The sequence below is a fragment of the Hevea brasiliensis genome, chromosome 8 (assembly GCF_030052815.1).
Source record: "Hevea brasiliensis isolate MT/VB/25A 57/8 chromosome 8, ASM3005281v1, whole genome shotgun sequence".
NCBI classification, from domain to species: Eukaryota; Viridiplantae; Streptophyta; class Magnoliopsida; order Malpighiales; family Euphorbiaceae; genus Hevea; species Hevea brasiliensis.
Window position 1 is genome coordinate 14756482 of NC_079500.1, and position 17575 is coordinate 14774056.

The following is a 17575-nucleotide window of genomic DNA, read 5'->3' on the forward strand; positions in this document are numbered from 1 at the left end:
AATAGCAATCGGAAACAAAATCGATTGTTAAATTAATTAAATTAAAAAAAAACTTTGATAAAGAAACACTCAATTTCTACTAGAAACCGATTTAGTAACCAAAATAGCAACAAAAACATAATCAGTTATAAAAAATTTGGTGTCTTTAATTTTATAATTTTGTATTCATTTTATAGATCGGATGTTATTTATAACTAATTTTCCAAAGGAGGTTGCGAATTTTTAAAAAATTTTAAAAAAGTATATTTCCAAATAACAAATAAAAATTCAAACAAATAAAATTTTCAAAAAATTACCAAAATAATAAATTATTAATGAAAAAATAGAACTAAAAAATTAATATAAAAATTTTATAAAAATACATTACTAATAATAACTATTATAAAAAATATTAATAAGAAATTACATATAAAAAGATATTTATAAGACAAATTACTAAAAAAATTATTATATATATATTATAATAAAAAAATTATTAAAAATTAATATTACAAATAATTTACTAACAAAAATATATTTTAAAAAAAAATTTATCTTATGACAAAGAAAAATAAATTAAATAAAAAAAATGAGAAAGAAGAAGATGAGGAAGAAGAAAAAAGATTAAAAGATGATGAAGAAAATAGACGAGAAAGAAAAAAGATAATGTAGAAGAAAATAAATGAGAAAGAAAAAGATGAAGAAGAAAAAAAATATATGAGAAAAAATGATAAAAAAATAGATGAGAAGGAAAAAGATGATAAAAAAATATATTAGAAAGAAAAAGATGATGAACAAAGTAGATGAAAATGAAAAAAAAAAAAAAACAATGAAAAAAATGAGAGAAAAGAAGAAAGAAATAGAGAAAAAATAATAATAGTGAGAAAAAAAAGGGTAGTGATTTATATAATCAAACTAGCAAAAGATTTTAACAACCAAATATTGGTTTCTAATTTCTTTGGGCAAGAATTTTTGAGATAAAATTTCAAATCGATTGCAAATGGAAAAAAGAAAATAAAAATTATATGGAAATTTTAGGGGTAAAAAATTAATTGCTAATAGCAATCAATTTTAATTAATTACAAAAATCGGTTGCTGTTAGCAACCGATTTATAAATCGATTGCAAAAAAAAAAAAATGAGTCAAAATTTTTTAGGGAAATTTTTTAGGGGAAAAATTTAGTAATTGATTTGCAAGTTGTTGTAAAAATTAGTTGCTATTAATAATTGACAAGAAATCGATTGTAAATAATAATCAATTTTAGCAACCGATTGCAAGTCGGTTGCTAACTTTAAGTCAATTAAAATAATTTTTTAATTGAATAATTAATTTCCTAATTCAATTACTAATGGCAATCGATTTTAGCAATTAATTTCTTAATCAGTTGCTAATTGTATATTTAAGTTATTTTTTAATATCGATTAACAAACAATTTAACAAACAGTTATAAATTAATTGCTAATAGCAATCGATTTAATAATCGATTTTTAAATTAATTGTTAAATTATTAAAAATTGACTATTTATTAAACAAATCACAAATCAGCTGTAAATTTGATTGTTAATAGTGATTGATTTTAGCTAATTGAATTGCAAGAATCGATTGCAAAATTTTTTTTTTTTTTTTTTGTGCTACATAATAAATCGACCCAATAATTAAATAATTTTTGCATGAATTTGATTGAATGCACTTATTCATTGTAACTTTTGTGAGATTATGATGATCATTTTCATTGATACTACCTTATAGAAATTATATTTGAATAAAATTCCTTTTAATAATTTTTTTTAAATCTTATCTTGAATTGCTTTTATGAGGAATTAATTTAATTTTAAAAAATATAAATAAAAATTTCTCATTATTAGGTCTATTTATTTTACGAAAAATATAGTATTTTTTTTTGAGCATTAAGAAAAATTGGTCAATAAATAATATTTCTTAGTCAAAAGAAAAATTAAATTATTTTTAAAGAAAATGACTTTTATTTTTTAAAAGAAACTATTTTCTATTTTCTAAATTTTGATAATCTTATTAAAATATGAATATATTTATACATATATAAAATAAATAAATATTATTAATTTAATATTACAATTAAATAATAAAAAATATTTTCATTGAAATTATAAAAAATATTTTTTATATACAAATTATTTTTGATAAAATAAACAAAACCTTAATTTATAGAAATTGCATTTAATATAAAGCCTTTTAATTTTTTTGTTTTTAAAAAATCAATCTTATCTTGAATTGCTTTAATGAGCAAGCAATTGAAGTGTACCAAGCATTTGGGGTCGGTTCCTTTTCGTCATGGTGCCTTAGTTTTTTGTTGTGTCGTTGGTATGGCAAGGTATCGACTATTTACGGTATCTAATTTTATCGCATTATAAAAAAAATAAAGTTAAATTTAGATAATATATAATTAGATTTAGATTGAATTTGAAATTGAAAATAATAATTATAATAGATTCAAATTTTAAGTATTTAATATTTATTTTTTAAATTTATTTATATAATTAATTACTTAATTAAAAAATTAATTATTTTTTATAATATATATATATATATTATATTTTAAATCAATAGAATTTATATATTTTATAAAATAATTAAATTTTTAAAATATAAATTATTAATAAAAATTATTTCTATATAAATTATTAATTAAAATATATAAAATTAAATAAATTTAAATATATTTTTTAAATAATAATAATTAAATTTAAAATAAATTTAAATAATTAAAAATAAATTTTAATTAAATTTAAAATAATTTAAAATATTAAATATATTAATTAGATATAGTTGAATAAGGTGATTTTTATGATTATCCTATGCATCAGAATCAAGGATTGAAGATGGCCTGTTGTACCTATTTATAGCTGTGTTTATGGGTTTCTTGGTCAAATAGATAAGAAACCTGAATCCTATCTGGATATGTATTTCTTGCACGGGTGCCTCTTTTAAATAATTCCAAGAACACAGAGTAATGTGTCTTGTTCTTTCCATTTTTTTCAAGGAAAAATATTATTTTCAATTTTTATATCGAATTCTCTAGAAAAAAAAAATTTATACAGGTCAATTGTTTATTTATTACTAATTACGTTTAAAAATTTTAATTTTACATTATATACCTCTTAATAATTATTATATTTAAATCTCATGATTTAAAATGTATCTAATATAAATTTAAACTCATATGAAAAATAATTTAATAACTATTAAATTAAATATTTATATCAATACGTATGTATAATTAATTAAAATATATATACATAATATATAAATTTATGTACAAATATTTAGTTCAATTAGTAATCTCCAGGATAAAATTTATTAATTATAAATTATTATTTTTTTTTTTTTATCATCTATCACCGTTTAAAGTGGAAAAAATTTAAAATCTCTCATAAATTGGAATGTAAAGTTAAAATGTTGGAATATAATTAATAAAAACGTTGGCCTTTTCTGTCCAATAAAATGTCCATTCTTCCTTTCTTCGTTCTTCTTTTTGAAATTGGCAATTTATTTCTTTAAGAAAAATTTGTCAATGATTTAATTGATCAGTTAATAAAATGTATATTTTTTTTATATATTTTAAGTCAATTTAAAGAAACATATTCAATGTTTAAATTCAATAAAATTATATTAAAATTTAAATAAATTAGTTTATTAATATTAAATTAATAAATATTTTCTTCTCCCCATTTCAAGTAATATTATTAAAAAAAAAAACTTCCATTTTTTCTTTTTTTTTAGAAATTAAGAAAGTATTAATTTTTTTTTTCAATTTTACCCTTGTCTATTGTTATCCCTATTTCATTTATCTTTTTTCTTATCATTTTTTCTATTTTAATTATATATAAGGATATTTTAGTTAATTATTAGTATTTTTATTTTTTTTTATAAAAATGAGGTTATTTAATTTCTTCTTTAATTCTTGTGAAAAACTTTAAAAAATACTTGAAATGAGACGGAGGAAGTAAAAAATAATTCCAAATGAATTTAAGTTTTGGTTTGAATTTATAATAAATTGTTATTTATTTGATTAGGTTCATAAACTACTTTAATTAAGTCATGTAATGCTTAAACTTGCTATTCAAATTACTTGACTTGAAACAATAAGGGAGCTAGATGATAATTTTTGGAGTGGCAGAAGAAAATTATAAATTAATTTATTAATTATCTATATTTACTCATAATGAAAAATATGTATTTTTATATTTATATATACTTAAAATATAACTCAACTCAACTCAACTAAGCCTTTATCCCAAAAATTTGGGGTCGGCTATATGGATTCGCTTTTTCCACTCTGAACGATTTTGGGTTAAATCCTCATAAATGTGTAGTGCTTCTAAGTCATGCTGTACTACTCTCCTCCAAGTCAATTTAGGTCTACCCCTTTTTTTCTTTCTATCATCTAACCTAATGTGCTCTACTTGTCTAACTGGAGCCTCCGTATGTCTACGCTTCACATGACCAAACCACCTCAATCTCCCTTCTCTCAACTTATCTTCAATTGGCACCACTCCTACCTTTTCTCTAATACTTTCATTACGGACTTTATCTAGTCTAGTATGGCCACTCATCCACCTTAACATTCTCATCTCTGCAACTCTTATCTTAGATGCATACGACTCTTTCAGTGCTCAACACTCACTACCATATAACATAGCCGGTCATATGGCTGTACAGTAAAATTTTCCTTTTAATTTATTGGGAATCTTACGATCACATAAAACTCCCGTGGCACGTCTCCACTTCAACCATCCAGCTTTAATCCTATGACTAACATCCTCCTCACATCCCCCATCTACTTGAAGGACTGAGTCTAGATATTTAAAGTGATTACTTTGGAACAGTACCACTCCATTCAAACTAACTCCTTCCCTATCACCAGTTTGGCCTTCACTGAACTTGCAATGCATGTATTCTATCTTCGTTCTACTTAACTTAAAACCCTTTGACTCTAGAGTACTTCTCCAAAGTTTTAGTTTCCTATTGACTCCTTCTCATGTCTCATCTATCAGAACAATATCATCCGCAAACATCATGCACCAAGGAATACTCTCTTGTATATGTTTCGTCAGTTCATCTAAAACTAATGTAAAAAGGTAAGGGCTTATGGCTGATCCTTGGTGCAATCCAATTGAGATAGGAAAATCTCTTGTGTCCCCTCCCACTGTACGCACAATAGTAGTTGCTCCTTCATACATATCTTTCAATACTTGTATGTACCTAATAGATACCCTCTTTTGTTCTAACACATTTCATAAGACCTCTTTTGTTCTAACACATTCCATAAGATCTCTCTTGGAACACTATCATAAGCCTTCTCCAAATCAATAAAAACCATGTGTAGATCTTTCTTCACATCTCTATATTTCTCCATCAAGCTTCTAATGAAAAAGATCGCTTCCATAGTTGAACGACCGGGCATGAAACCAAATTGATTGAGAGAGATAGAAGTATCCTGACGTAGTCGATGCTCCACAACTCTCTCCCACAACTTCATAGTATGGCTCATGAGTTTAATTCCCCTATAGTTTGAGCAACTCTGTATGTCTCCCTTATTTTTAAAAATAGGTACTAAAATACTCTTCCTCCATTCATCAGGCATTTTCTTTGAGTTTAGAATCTTATTAAATAATTTAGTTAATCATGCCACTCCCATATCTCCCAAATACTTCCACACTTCAATTGGTATTTCATCGGGTCCACAGGCTTTACCCACTTTCATTCTCTTAAGTGCTTCCTTTACTTCTAAAGATCTAATCCTTCTAGTATAATTTACATTCTTTTCTATTGTTCTATAATCTATATTCACGCTATTTCCATTTTGACTATTATTAAAGAGATCATTAAAATAATTTCTCCATCTTTCTTTAATGTCCTCATCTTTCACCAACACTTTTCCTTCTTTATCCTTAATGCACCTAACTTGATTGAGATCTTGACATTTCCTTTCTCTACTCCTTGCTAATCTATAAATATCTTTCTCTCCTTCTTTAGTTCCAAGTTTCTCATATAACTTTTCAAAGGCCTGTGCTCTTGCTTGACTAACTGCCTTTTTTGCTATCTTGTACTGTTCATATGCCTCATTATTATCACATTTAGGTAATTTCTTATACCATTCCCTTTTTCTCTTCACTGCCTTTTGTACTTTCTCATTCTACCACCATCTCTCTTTTGAGGGTGGTCCATGTCCTTTAGACTCTCCAAGTACTTTTCTAGCTACTTCTCTAATCTTTGATGCCATCTGTATCCACATATCATTGGCCTCCATATCTAGCTTCCATACTTCGGACTCGAGAAGCTCATTTTTGAACTTCACTTGCTTTACTCCTTTGAACTCCCACCACTTTGTTCGAGCTACACTATTTCTTCTGACCTTACTTGAATTGTTCCTAAACTTGACATCCAAGACCACCAACCTATGTTGACTTGTTAAAGCCTCTCCTGGAATGACCTTGCAATCCTTGCATAGAGCTCTATTTGTCTTCCTGGTTAAGAGAAAGTCGATTTGGCTTCTATGTTGCCCACTTTTGAAAGTCACTAAATGTGAGTCTCTTTTTATAAAGTAGGTATTTGCTAGTATTAGGTCGTATGCCATAGCAAAATCCAGGATGCTTTTTCCTTCCTCATTTCGACTGCCAAAACCAAAACCTCCATGAACATTCTCATAACCTTGCCTATCACTTCCTACATGTCCATTCAAATCTCCACCAATGAAAACATTCTCTTTATTCGGTATGCTTTGCATTAAATCATCCATATCTTCCCAAGACCTTTGTTTACTCTCACTGTCTAGTCCTATCTGTGGGGCATAAGCACTAACTATATTTATTGTTTCTCCGTCTAGTACTAACTTTACTAGTATAATTCTATCTCCTACTCTTTTCACAGCTACTACTGCATCTTTCAATGTTCTGTCAATGATTATACCCACTCCGTTCTTGTTTCTCTCCTTTCCGGTAAACCACAGTTTGTACCATGAATTACCCACTTCCTTACTTTTCTCTCCTACCCATTTAGTCTCCTAAATGCAAGCAATATTCACCCTTCTCCTTTCCAAGGTATCCACAAGCTCCATTAATTTTCCTGTAAGTGATCCAACATTCCAAGTACCAACCCTGATCCTCCTCCTATCCTGTTCCTTCCTAATTGGTCTCCTTCTATGATATCTTCTATTATTTTCTATGTCTATCTTGTATTCTGTTCTACTATTTGTTCTATTATCTGTCCTATGGACTAACTTCTTTACCCACACCCGTCCATGATGTGGGAACCCTTGCTCACTTAACACCACACCCGGGCGCCGGCATGGCGCGTCGCTTTCAGTGAACGCCCTACACCCTTGCATATTTATCACTACACCCGGGCTCCGATGTAGCGCGTCGTTAGTAGAGGACGCCCCAACGTTTATATCATTTGAATCCATATCATAGGGTGTGACAAAATTTTTATGCTGGTTGTCACCTACCGCAACCCTCCTCCTTTATCCGGGCTTGAGACCGGCTAAGCGCAAATTACTTAGGCGGAGTTATATATACTTAAAATATATTATAAAATATTTTCATTCTAAATATTACACTTCAAAAATAACATAAATTTACTAAATTATTAATCTAATCTATTTTATTTATTAATTTCTTTTTTAAACATTATTCATTAATTTTGTAAAAAAGCTAGCAAACATGTTTTAAATAAAAATAAAAAATTAAATATATTTATTTAAGTAAAAATAAAAATAAAAGCATATTAAGAATGCTCCTTAATAGTTTTTTAAAAAATTATTTTATTTAAAATTATCTGCCATTCTAAGAAAATTAAAAAGCGTTCATTAAATTTTTCTAATTTTATCCTTATTTCAACTAAATACAACAACCATTTATACAATTTTTTTAAATTTATCTTATTAAATCTCTTAATTAGATGAAATAAAGAGTAAGTTAGTCAAGTTATGAATTATTTTTTTAAAATTTAGGTGATTTAATTACTTTGTTAATTATTATATAAAAATTTGAAATGATAAATAATAAAGGCAGATAGAAGAGTAATAAATTAAAAAAAAAAAAAAAAAACTTTCCTGTATAGTGAGCCTACATGGGGCTTGGGGGCCATGGCTTCTTCTAGGCTCATGTAGGTGCCCCTGTGTTGAATTCTATGTGAATTGAATTTAAATATTTTCAAGTATGAATTTATTGGCTATTTTTATACCACTAATTTTAATTCTGCTTCAAAAATTGATGCAATTTTGTCGATATGAATTAATGGTTATGAATGTCCTGTTGGCTTTCAAAGAAAAATAAAAGAATAAAAAAAAAATCTTTTTTTTAGCTAATTTGACAATGGTTATAAAGTAGACTTTTTTTTTTCTCTTTTTCTTTTAATTGTTTTTTAAAAAATCTTAAATGGGATGAATGAACTTCTGAGTTACAAGATAAATATTTAATTATAAGATTAAAAATAAAATTTAATTCTACGATAGAATATAAAAGGAATTTCTTATTTACTTAGTATTTTTATAGGAGACAATTATTTATTTATTTATTATTGATCTATTTAGTATAGAGAATTTAGCCTTGACTAAAATTACCGTAATGATGTTGATAATGAAATTTACAATGAAAGAAGAAAAAAGAAAATTGTCAATGTCAAATGAAAGAAAATATAATTCTCCATTTGTTTCATAAAAGAATTTGAAATATTTTTTTTTTAATTTTTTTAGCTTTTGAAATATTTAAAAAAATAATTTAATGAAATTATTTTAGTCAAAAGAGAAAATTAAATTATTTTGAAAGAAAATAATTTTTTCTTTTTAAAAGATAAAATTATTTTTTATTTTGTAAACTATAATAATTTTATTAAAATGTGAAAATACTTATATAAATATAAATATACATCATTAGTTTAATATCATAATTAAATAATAAAAAAATTTTAAAAAATATTTATAAAAAATATTGTCCCAAAATAGTCTAAGAGGGGGGTGAATTGGACTTTACAATTTTTCAGCTAGTGCTTGTAGCCTAATGAAAAATTGTGACTTTGTTCAACTAGGTGCTCCTTTATATATAGTGAAAGTGATATGTGTTTGAATAATGTGTCCCTAAATTGTAATTCAAGCTTCAATCAATATTTATGGTAATTTTTAACATAACATGCATCACAAAATATTCAACTAATTTCTCAACCTACTCAATATATCCTCAAGTATATCAACTCAATCTATTCAATCAACATTCAATATCATGCATAGAAATTAAATTACACAAAAGTAAAGAGATTAAGGTTAGAGAAATCAAGCACAATGATTTTTATAGTGGTTCGGCTTAACTAGCCTACATCCACTCTCTCAAAGAACCCTCTTTGAGTTTTCTCTCCACTATTTGCTCTTTTAAAGGCAAGAGACCAAAAGCCCTTTACAACTTTTTTAACACCAAGCATTTACCATGGTAGCTTGAACCCTTAACAAGTGCTATCTCAAGCACTCACACTCTCAAGCTTCAATAGGTGCTTGTACAACCTCTCTTAAATGCAATTTAATGTTTTAACACTCAATCTCACTCAATACAAATCAAACTATAAAGAAGAGATGAGTTGATTTGTCAATGGTAGCTCAAACACTTTAAAGCTCTTGAATGAAAGCAATAAATAAAAAATCAAGATTGGGGTGCAATTGTAAGCTTTCATCAAGTGTAGAATGAAGTAAAGAAGGTGTATTTATAGTTTCAAATCATTTTAAACTGTTTAAAACCTTTTTGGAACGTTATATACTCCGTTCTAGGCAAAATAGCCGTTATTTTGTTTTTTTGTGCGAAGTTGAGCAACTCTGATCATTTAGCAAACTAATGAAATTTTTTGCGATAGTAGTAAACTAGTTAGCAAACTAATATTTTAGCAAACACATTAACAAACTAATATTTTAGCAAACTAATTTACCAGATACCTGTTTCAAATTGTAATATTTAAAAATCTAATTTAGACCTTAAAAAAATATATTCCAATAGCAATATCTAAGGTCATGATGAGAGAAAATTTTATAAAGTAATTGAAAGAAAAATTTAATTTTGAGCTCCATTTGACTAAAACTTTCATCTATTCTTTTTACACAAGTCTTAAAAATCAATTTCTAACTCTATAACTTGATTATCTTTACTTTGAGTTTTAGCTTTCATAATCTTATTCTTTCTCAACTTTAATTCATCTTGAGATGCCTTTTTGTGCTCTTCCTCCTTTGATGCAACCTCAAAGATTCTTCATGAATAAGAGAAAGAATCTACATATCACTTAAAATTGAGTTAGATAGATTCTATTTGAGTTTTGTTATCATCAAAATCAATACTCATTTTGAGCTACACGGGGTTAACAATCTCCCTCTTTTTGATGATGACAAAACTCAATTGAATCATCAAGTGTGCGTAAGTTTATGTATATCCAAGTATGTTAGTATGCGGAAAATACTCCCCCTAAATGTATGCACACAAGTTCAAAAAAAATAAAAGTATTAACAGCTATAAAAAAAATCCCCCTGAATTTATGCTACAAAACTCCCCCTGAATTTATGCTACAAAACATGTTCATAAGATATTCACAATTTCAATATACAAAATGTTAAACTTAATAGTTTGCACACATAAGCCATAATAGTTTGCACACATAAGCCATAATAGTTTGCATACACATTTCTAAAACATAAACATACTTCCATTTTCAAAATATAAGCACACATCCAATTTCCCAAAACAAAAGCACACAATCCATTCCGTTCTCCCCCTTTTTGTCATCATCTAAAAAGAAACAAGAGATATTAATCCAAAAAGAACCAAGTAAGCACAAACTGAAAATCAGTAAGGTAAATAGTAAAAAACTGAAAAACCATTCACCAACAGTAGTAAACATATTAGTAAACAAAAAAAAAAATCATTTTCTAAACATTAAGCCTTTTACTCCTTTGAATAGCTTTGGAAGGCACCATCTTTTTCTTGGAGGGTTTAGCAGTAGGTGGCTGAGAAACTTGGTCAACCAAGGGCTCATGCTCCTATGACTCATCCTCATCAGATGGGGTTTGAAGGGCAGCAGCCAGAGTCTGATATGGATTGGACATCGTAGACTTAACTCTTTTCTTGCTCTTCTTAGCCTGAGAAGCTTCAGCTGTAGAAGGTTTAGGTGGAGCACTCTCCTGCTGATCCTTTAAAGAGTCTTCCTTCTTCTGTGTAGGCTCAACTACAGGTTCTACAAGTTGTTCACTCTCAATTTCAACAGTAGGCTCAACTACAGGTTCTACAACCTGTTCACTAACATGCCCAGCAACAGGTTCATCAACATTACCATGATAAAAAACATGAGCATCATGAGCAGAGGGGTTACCTGCAGGTACATCAGTCTCAACTTTGGTTGCAAAATCAGTTTCCTGTGCCTGCTTAAGATCTGCAATCTGTTTCTTTAACTCCTCATTTTGAGTAAGCAAATGACTTACTTTGTAATCAACAATATCCATAAATTTTCTCAGAAGTTTAATAGACTGATTTGATGTACTGAATTTCTCATTAAAAAATGTTCTTAGCCCTTGAAGCTCACTCATAATCTCACTTTGGGAATCTGAATCAACTTTAGCTTTAGAAGATCCACCTTTTTCAAAACGTTTCTTTCTTCCATCAGTATCAGAATGAATTTCTCTAAGCACCATTAAATCTGCCCTAGAACTCTCCTTAGAGACATTTATCTCCAATTCTCCAAACAAGGCAGTTAAGAGATGTGCATAGGGTAATTTACCAATCCCATAAGCTTTACACATATTCTTGAAAATTAGATATGCCAAATTCATTCTTACTCTGTTAACAATATGCCACATGATGCACATATCCAAGTAACTCAAATATCCATAGCTGCCAAATTTAGGACAAAATATATAATTCACCACACTGTGAATAATCTTAATGTGCTGAAAGGCTTTAGTGCTAGTGGATTTTTCACTAGTGGCAGTGTTGGCAGGAAAAACTTCACTTTCAAATTCAGTAAAATTAAAACCTGGAACTCTAGCAACATCTCTATGAGCAAAGATTCTATTTCCATCATTCGGCAATTTTAAGGCTTTAGCAATCAATTCAATAGAAATGTCCTATGCTCTGTCATTCAAAGAAACCTCAAATATGTCTTCTTCATCAACTACTTTTAAAGTTCTATAGAATTCTTGGACTAGTCTAGGGTAGTAAACATCAGTGCATTCACAAACATTCATCCATTCTTGAAATTCAAAGAGTTCCTTAAATTGAAAATCAACCTGATCAAAATTTTCCCATTTAATGAACTTACAGTCTAGAAGCGCTTTGTCAACAACAGAACCCGATGATTTTGCAGCACCCTTTTTGCATTGAATATCAATCCCACGCATTTTCCTTCCCTTTTTCTTTTCTGGTGCCATCACCGCAGGTTTGACTTCCTTAGATGGGTCAGAGGATACACTATCAAACTCAGGTACTAGTGTTTTCCTCTTTTCTTTCAATCTCTTCTTTAATGCGGCAACAGGGAGTTCTTCAGATGAAGAAGAGGACGGTGAGACAGCAGTAGCATGGGATTTTCGTTTGGTGTGAGCCATAGATGGTGAACCAGAGGTGATGAAGAATTGGGAATTTTAAAATGGGTTTTGGCGCAGTGACGAATGAATGAGGGATTAGAGTTTTAAGATGATTAGAGAGTGAGATAGGCGCTTTGATGAAAATGGGTCAATGTTAATGACAAGAAAATTGATAAGAGTAGTACCATAAATCAATGCAGAGGAGAGAGAGAGTCGGGTGTGGCGAGGGAAAAGAAAAAAAAACGAGTTGATAGGTGAAGGTTTCGTGTAGCAGTGGGTAAGATTGATTAATTGATTTTTCTTGAGTCTCACGCTTTCCCTCTTCTAATTTGTTTTATTTGAATTTTATTCTTATTTTAAATGTGTATATATATGTATATATATATATATATATCTGACACAGCGAAGAGAATGTCAATGGGTAAGTGCATTGATTGGCGCACAGAAAGTTCAAAACACAATCGCTTTTTAGCTTAAAATTTGAACAGTACACGTTATAGCAAACTAATTTTAGGCACGCAACAGTAGCATACAATTTAATAAACTAATTTCATGAGTACAAAAATAAGTTAGCTACTGTTATTTAGAGTTTTCCTAGCAAATTAATATCACAACAAATTACTCACACATTTGATAATATGCAAATATATTAAATCTATATGAATTGAATTTCAAGCAAGTGGTTCACTCATGCCAATTTCCCTTCTAATTTTGCAAAAGTTTCCTCATTGAGTGGTTTTGTAAAAATATATGCAAGTTGATTTTCAGAAGTAACAAATTCAATTTTGATATCTCCATTTTGAACATGATCTCTAATAAAATGATGTCTGATCTCAATATGTTGTGTTCTTGAATGTTGGACTGGATTTTTGATCAGGTTTATGGCACTTGTGTTGTCACACCTAATTGGAACAAGATTATATTTTAAACCAAAATCTTCCAATTGTTGTTTCATCCGTAAAATTTGAGCAACACAACTACTAGCAGCTATATATTCAGCCTCAGCTGTAGACAGAGCTACTGAAGTTTGTTTCTTACTGTGCCAAGAAACTAGTGCAAAACCAAGAAATTGACAGGTACCTGAGGTACTTTTTCTATCCAATCTACTTCCTGCAAATCTGAATCACTATAACCTATAAGATTGAATGATTTACATTTTGGATACCACAAACCAATTGAGTATGTGCCAATGAGGTATTTGAAGATTCTTTTAACTGCACTTAGATGAGATTCTTTTGGACATGATTGAAATCTTGCACACAAGCAAACACTAAAATGTATGTCTGGTCTAGAAGCAGTAAGATATAAAAGAGAGCCAATTATACCTCTATAAATCTTTGTATCTACTTCTTTACCTTTTTCATCATTGTCCATTTTAATTGTTGAACTCATAGGAGTGCCCATGCTCTTCAAATCTTCCATTTTAAATTTCTTCAACATATCCTTGATGTACTTTGATTGATTTATGAAGATGCCATCTTTCATTTGCTTAATTTGAAGTCCAAGGAAGAATGTGAGCTCCCCTATCATGCTCGTCTCAAATTCATTCTGCATAATCTTAGAAAATTTCTTGCAAAGAGATTCTTTAGTAGCACCAAAAATTATATCATTAACATATATTTGCACAATGAGCATATCATTATGATGCTTCTTAACAAAAAGTGTTGTGTCCACTTTGCCTCTTTGGAAATCAATTTGTAAAAGGAATTTACTAAGCCTTTCATACCATGCTCTAGGAGCTTGTTTTAAACCATATAAAGCTTTAGTAAGTTTATAAACATGATTTGGATGCTCATGATTTTCAAAACTCGGAGGTTGTGTAACATACACTTCCTCATCAATATAACCTTTTAAAAATGCACTCTTGACATCCATTTGATAAAGCATAAAATCCTTGTAATATGCAAAGGCACACAACATTCTAATAGCTTCAATTTTAGCAATCGGAGCAAAGGTTTCATCAAAATCAATACCTTCTTCTTGGTTGTAGCCTTGAGCCACTAGTCTAACTTTGTTTCTAACAATATTGCCTTTTTCATCCATTTTATTTCTGAAAGCCCATTTAGTACCAATAATTGAATGATTTTTGGGTTTAGTTACCGAATTCCAAACTTTGTTTCTCTCAAATTGATTGAGTTCTTCTTGCATGGCAAGAATCCAACTTTCATCATTTTGAGCTTCTTCAAAACATTTAGGTTCAATTTGTGAAATAAAGGCAACATTACCAAAATATTTTCTCAATTGTGCTCTAGTCATCATCCTTTGAGATGGATCATCAATGATGTCTTCTTGGGGATGATTTCTATGGAATCTCCATTCTTTAGGTAAATCTTCATGTTGGGGTTCATTCACTTGTAATTCTTCCAAATTTGGCATTTCTTCATTGATTTGATCATTGTTGGCATTATGGACATCTATTGTGGTATCTCCTTGAGTTTCTTCATATTTGTCATCAATTTGTTCCATTTCTTGACTTGATTTTACATTATCTTTTCCAAACCCCTGCTCATTATTATCATCAAAAACATCTTTCCTTCTAATAGAAGGGCTTCATCAAACAAAACATGGATAGTTTTCTCAATAACTAACGTTCTTCTATTAAACACCCTATATGCTTTACTCTTTGTTGAATACCCAAGAAAGATTCCTTCATCGGATTTAGCATCAAATTTCTTCAAGTTATCCTTCTTGTTATTTAAGATATAGCACTTACATCCAAATGCTCTGAAATATGAAATATTTGGTTTTCTTCCTTTCCAAAGCTCATAGGGGGTCTTTTTCAAAATTGGTCTAATCAAAATTCTATTCAACACATAGCAAGAAGTATTAATAGCTTCAACCCAAAAATACTTTGGCAAATTATTTTCATTCAACATAGTTCTAGTCATTTCTTGCAAAGTCCTATTTTTCCTTTCTACAACTCCATTTTGTTGTGGTGTTCTAGGAGCTGAAAAATTATGGTTGATTCCATGTTTATCACAATGTTTCTCAAATAAATGATTTTCAAATTCAGTTCCATGATCACTCTTTATAGATGTGATGCAAAAACCTTTTTTATTTTGAACCATTTTACTAAAAGATGTGAATTCTCAAAAGTTTCATCTTTGTGAGTAAGGAAGAATGTCCATGTATATCTTGAATAGTCATCAACAATAACTAAGGCATATGTCTTCCCACCAAGACTAGCAGGAGACACAGGTCGAAACAAATAAAGATGAAGCAATTCTAATGGCTTAGTGGTAGAAACAATATTTTTAGATTTAAAAGATGTTCTAGTATGCTTTCCTAGTGCACATGCCCTACATTGAAATTCATTTTCATAGTTAATCTTTGGAACACATTTAACAAGTTCTTTCTTGGACAATTTTGAGAGTGTATGCATGCTTGCATGTCCTAATCTTCTATGCCATAAATAACTAGAATTATCAAAAGATACTAGACATGTACCATGATTAGTTTCAAAGTTATTCATGTCAAGCAAGTAAACATTATTAGATCTATTGGCAATGAACAATGTGTCATTATCTAAGTTATTGATTGTACAAAGAGAAGAAGTGAACTTTAACTCAAAACCTTTATCACAAAGTTGGCTTATACTTAGCAAGTTGTATTTCAAACCTTCAACAAGTGACACATCTTCAATGCAAGGTTTGGTTCCAATTGTGCCATTTTCAATTATTTTTCCTTTTCCTTTATCTCCAAATTTCACAGGTCCTCCATCTACCGTTGTGATTTTTGAAAACTTATCCTTTTCACCGGTCATGTGCTTTGAACAACCACTATCTATATACCATTTTTCACTTTCCTTCATCCCTTTGAAACAAATCTGAAATTTAATCATTTAGCTTTAGGTACCCAAGCAACTTTGGGTCCTTGGGGGTTAGTGACCTTAGGTAAGGATCCTTTTGGCACCCATACCTTCTTTACCTTAAGGAGACCCTTCCTAAGTGCACAAGAACTAATCATATGACCTCTTTTATTGCAATACTAACATGTGACATTAGGCAAGGAAGATGTAGATGCTTTTAATGAAATGATTTTTGTATTTACCATAGTTCATGAAACCATAAAAACCAATTCCATATTTTTCATTTGAAATTCTTTGGTTTCCAAGAAGTACATCTAGAGTTTCTTTTCCTTTTGTAAATTTTGCCAAATCATTTGTCAAATATTCTATTTTAGCTTCAAGAACCTTATTTTTCTTAATGAGCTTTTCACAAGTTTCTTTTGAGTTTTTCAACTCCAAATCTAGCTCTTTAAACAAATCAATTTGTCCTTTATAAAATTTATTTTCTTTATACACATTGGACATGGCAATATTTTGTGATCTCAATGATTCAATTTCTAAATTCATTTTAGTGCACTTTCTCTTATAGTTTCTATACTCATCATATACTTTAGCAAATGCAAGTTCAAGTTCCTCTACATTAGGAGATTCAAGAGAGTTTACCTCATTATCACTTTCTTCTTCCTTTTGTGAACTTTCAACTTTCTCTTCAAATGCCTTCATACAAAGGTGAGCAGTCTCTTTGTCACTTGATTCATCATTTGAAGATTCTTCACTGTTGCTCCAAACTACTTTCATAGCTTTCTTGCTCCTGTCTTCTTTTCCTTTCTTCTTTTTGAGCAATGGCCATTTGGGCTTGATATGTCCTAGTTTGTGACACTCATAACATACAACTTCTTCTTTTGAATCCTTGAAACGTTTATCCTTGGGAGTATACTTTTTCAAGAATTTCTTGTATTTACTTCCTCCCTTCTTGAAAGCTCTTTTGAATTTCCTTGCAAGCATAGCCATTTCATCATCATCACTTGAAGCACTTGAGTTGTCACTTGAGTCAACTTTAAGTACAACTCCTTTCTTCTTATCTTCATCCTTATTTGACTTGAGAGTAATGCTTTTCTTCTTCTTTTACTCATTTTAAACTTCATCTTTCTTATATACCATCTCATGTGCAATCAGAGATCCAATGAGTTCATCATAGGTGAATGTTTTAAAATCTTTGGTATCTT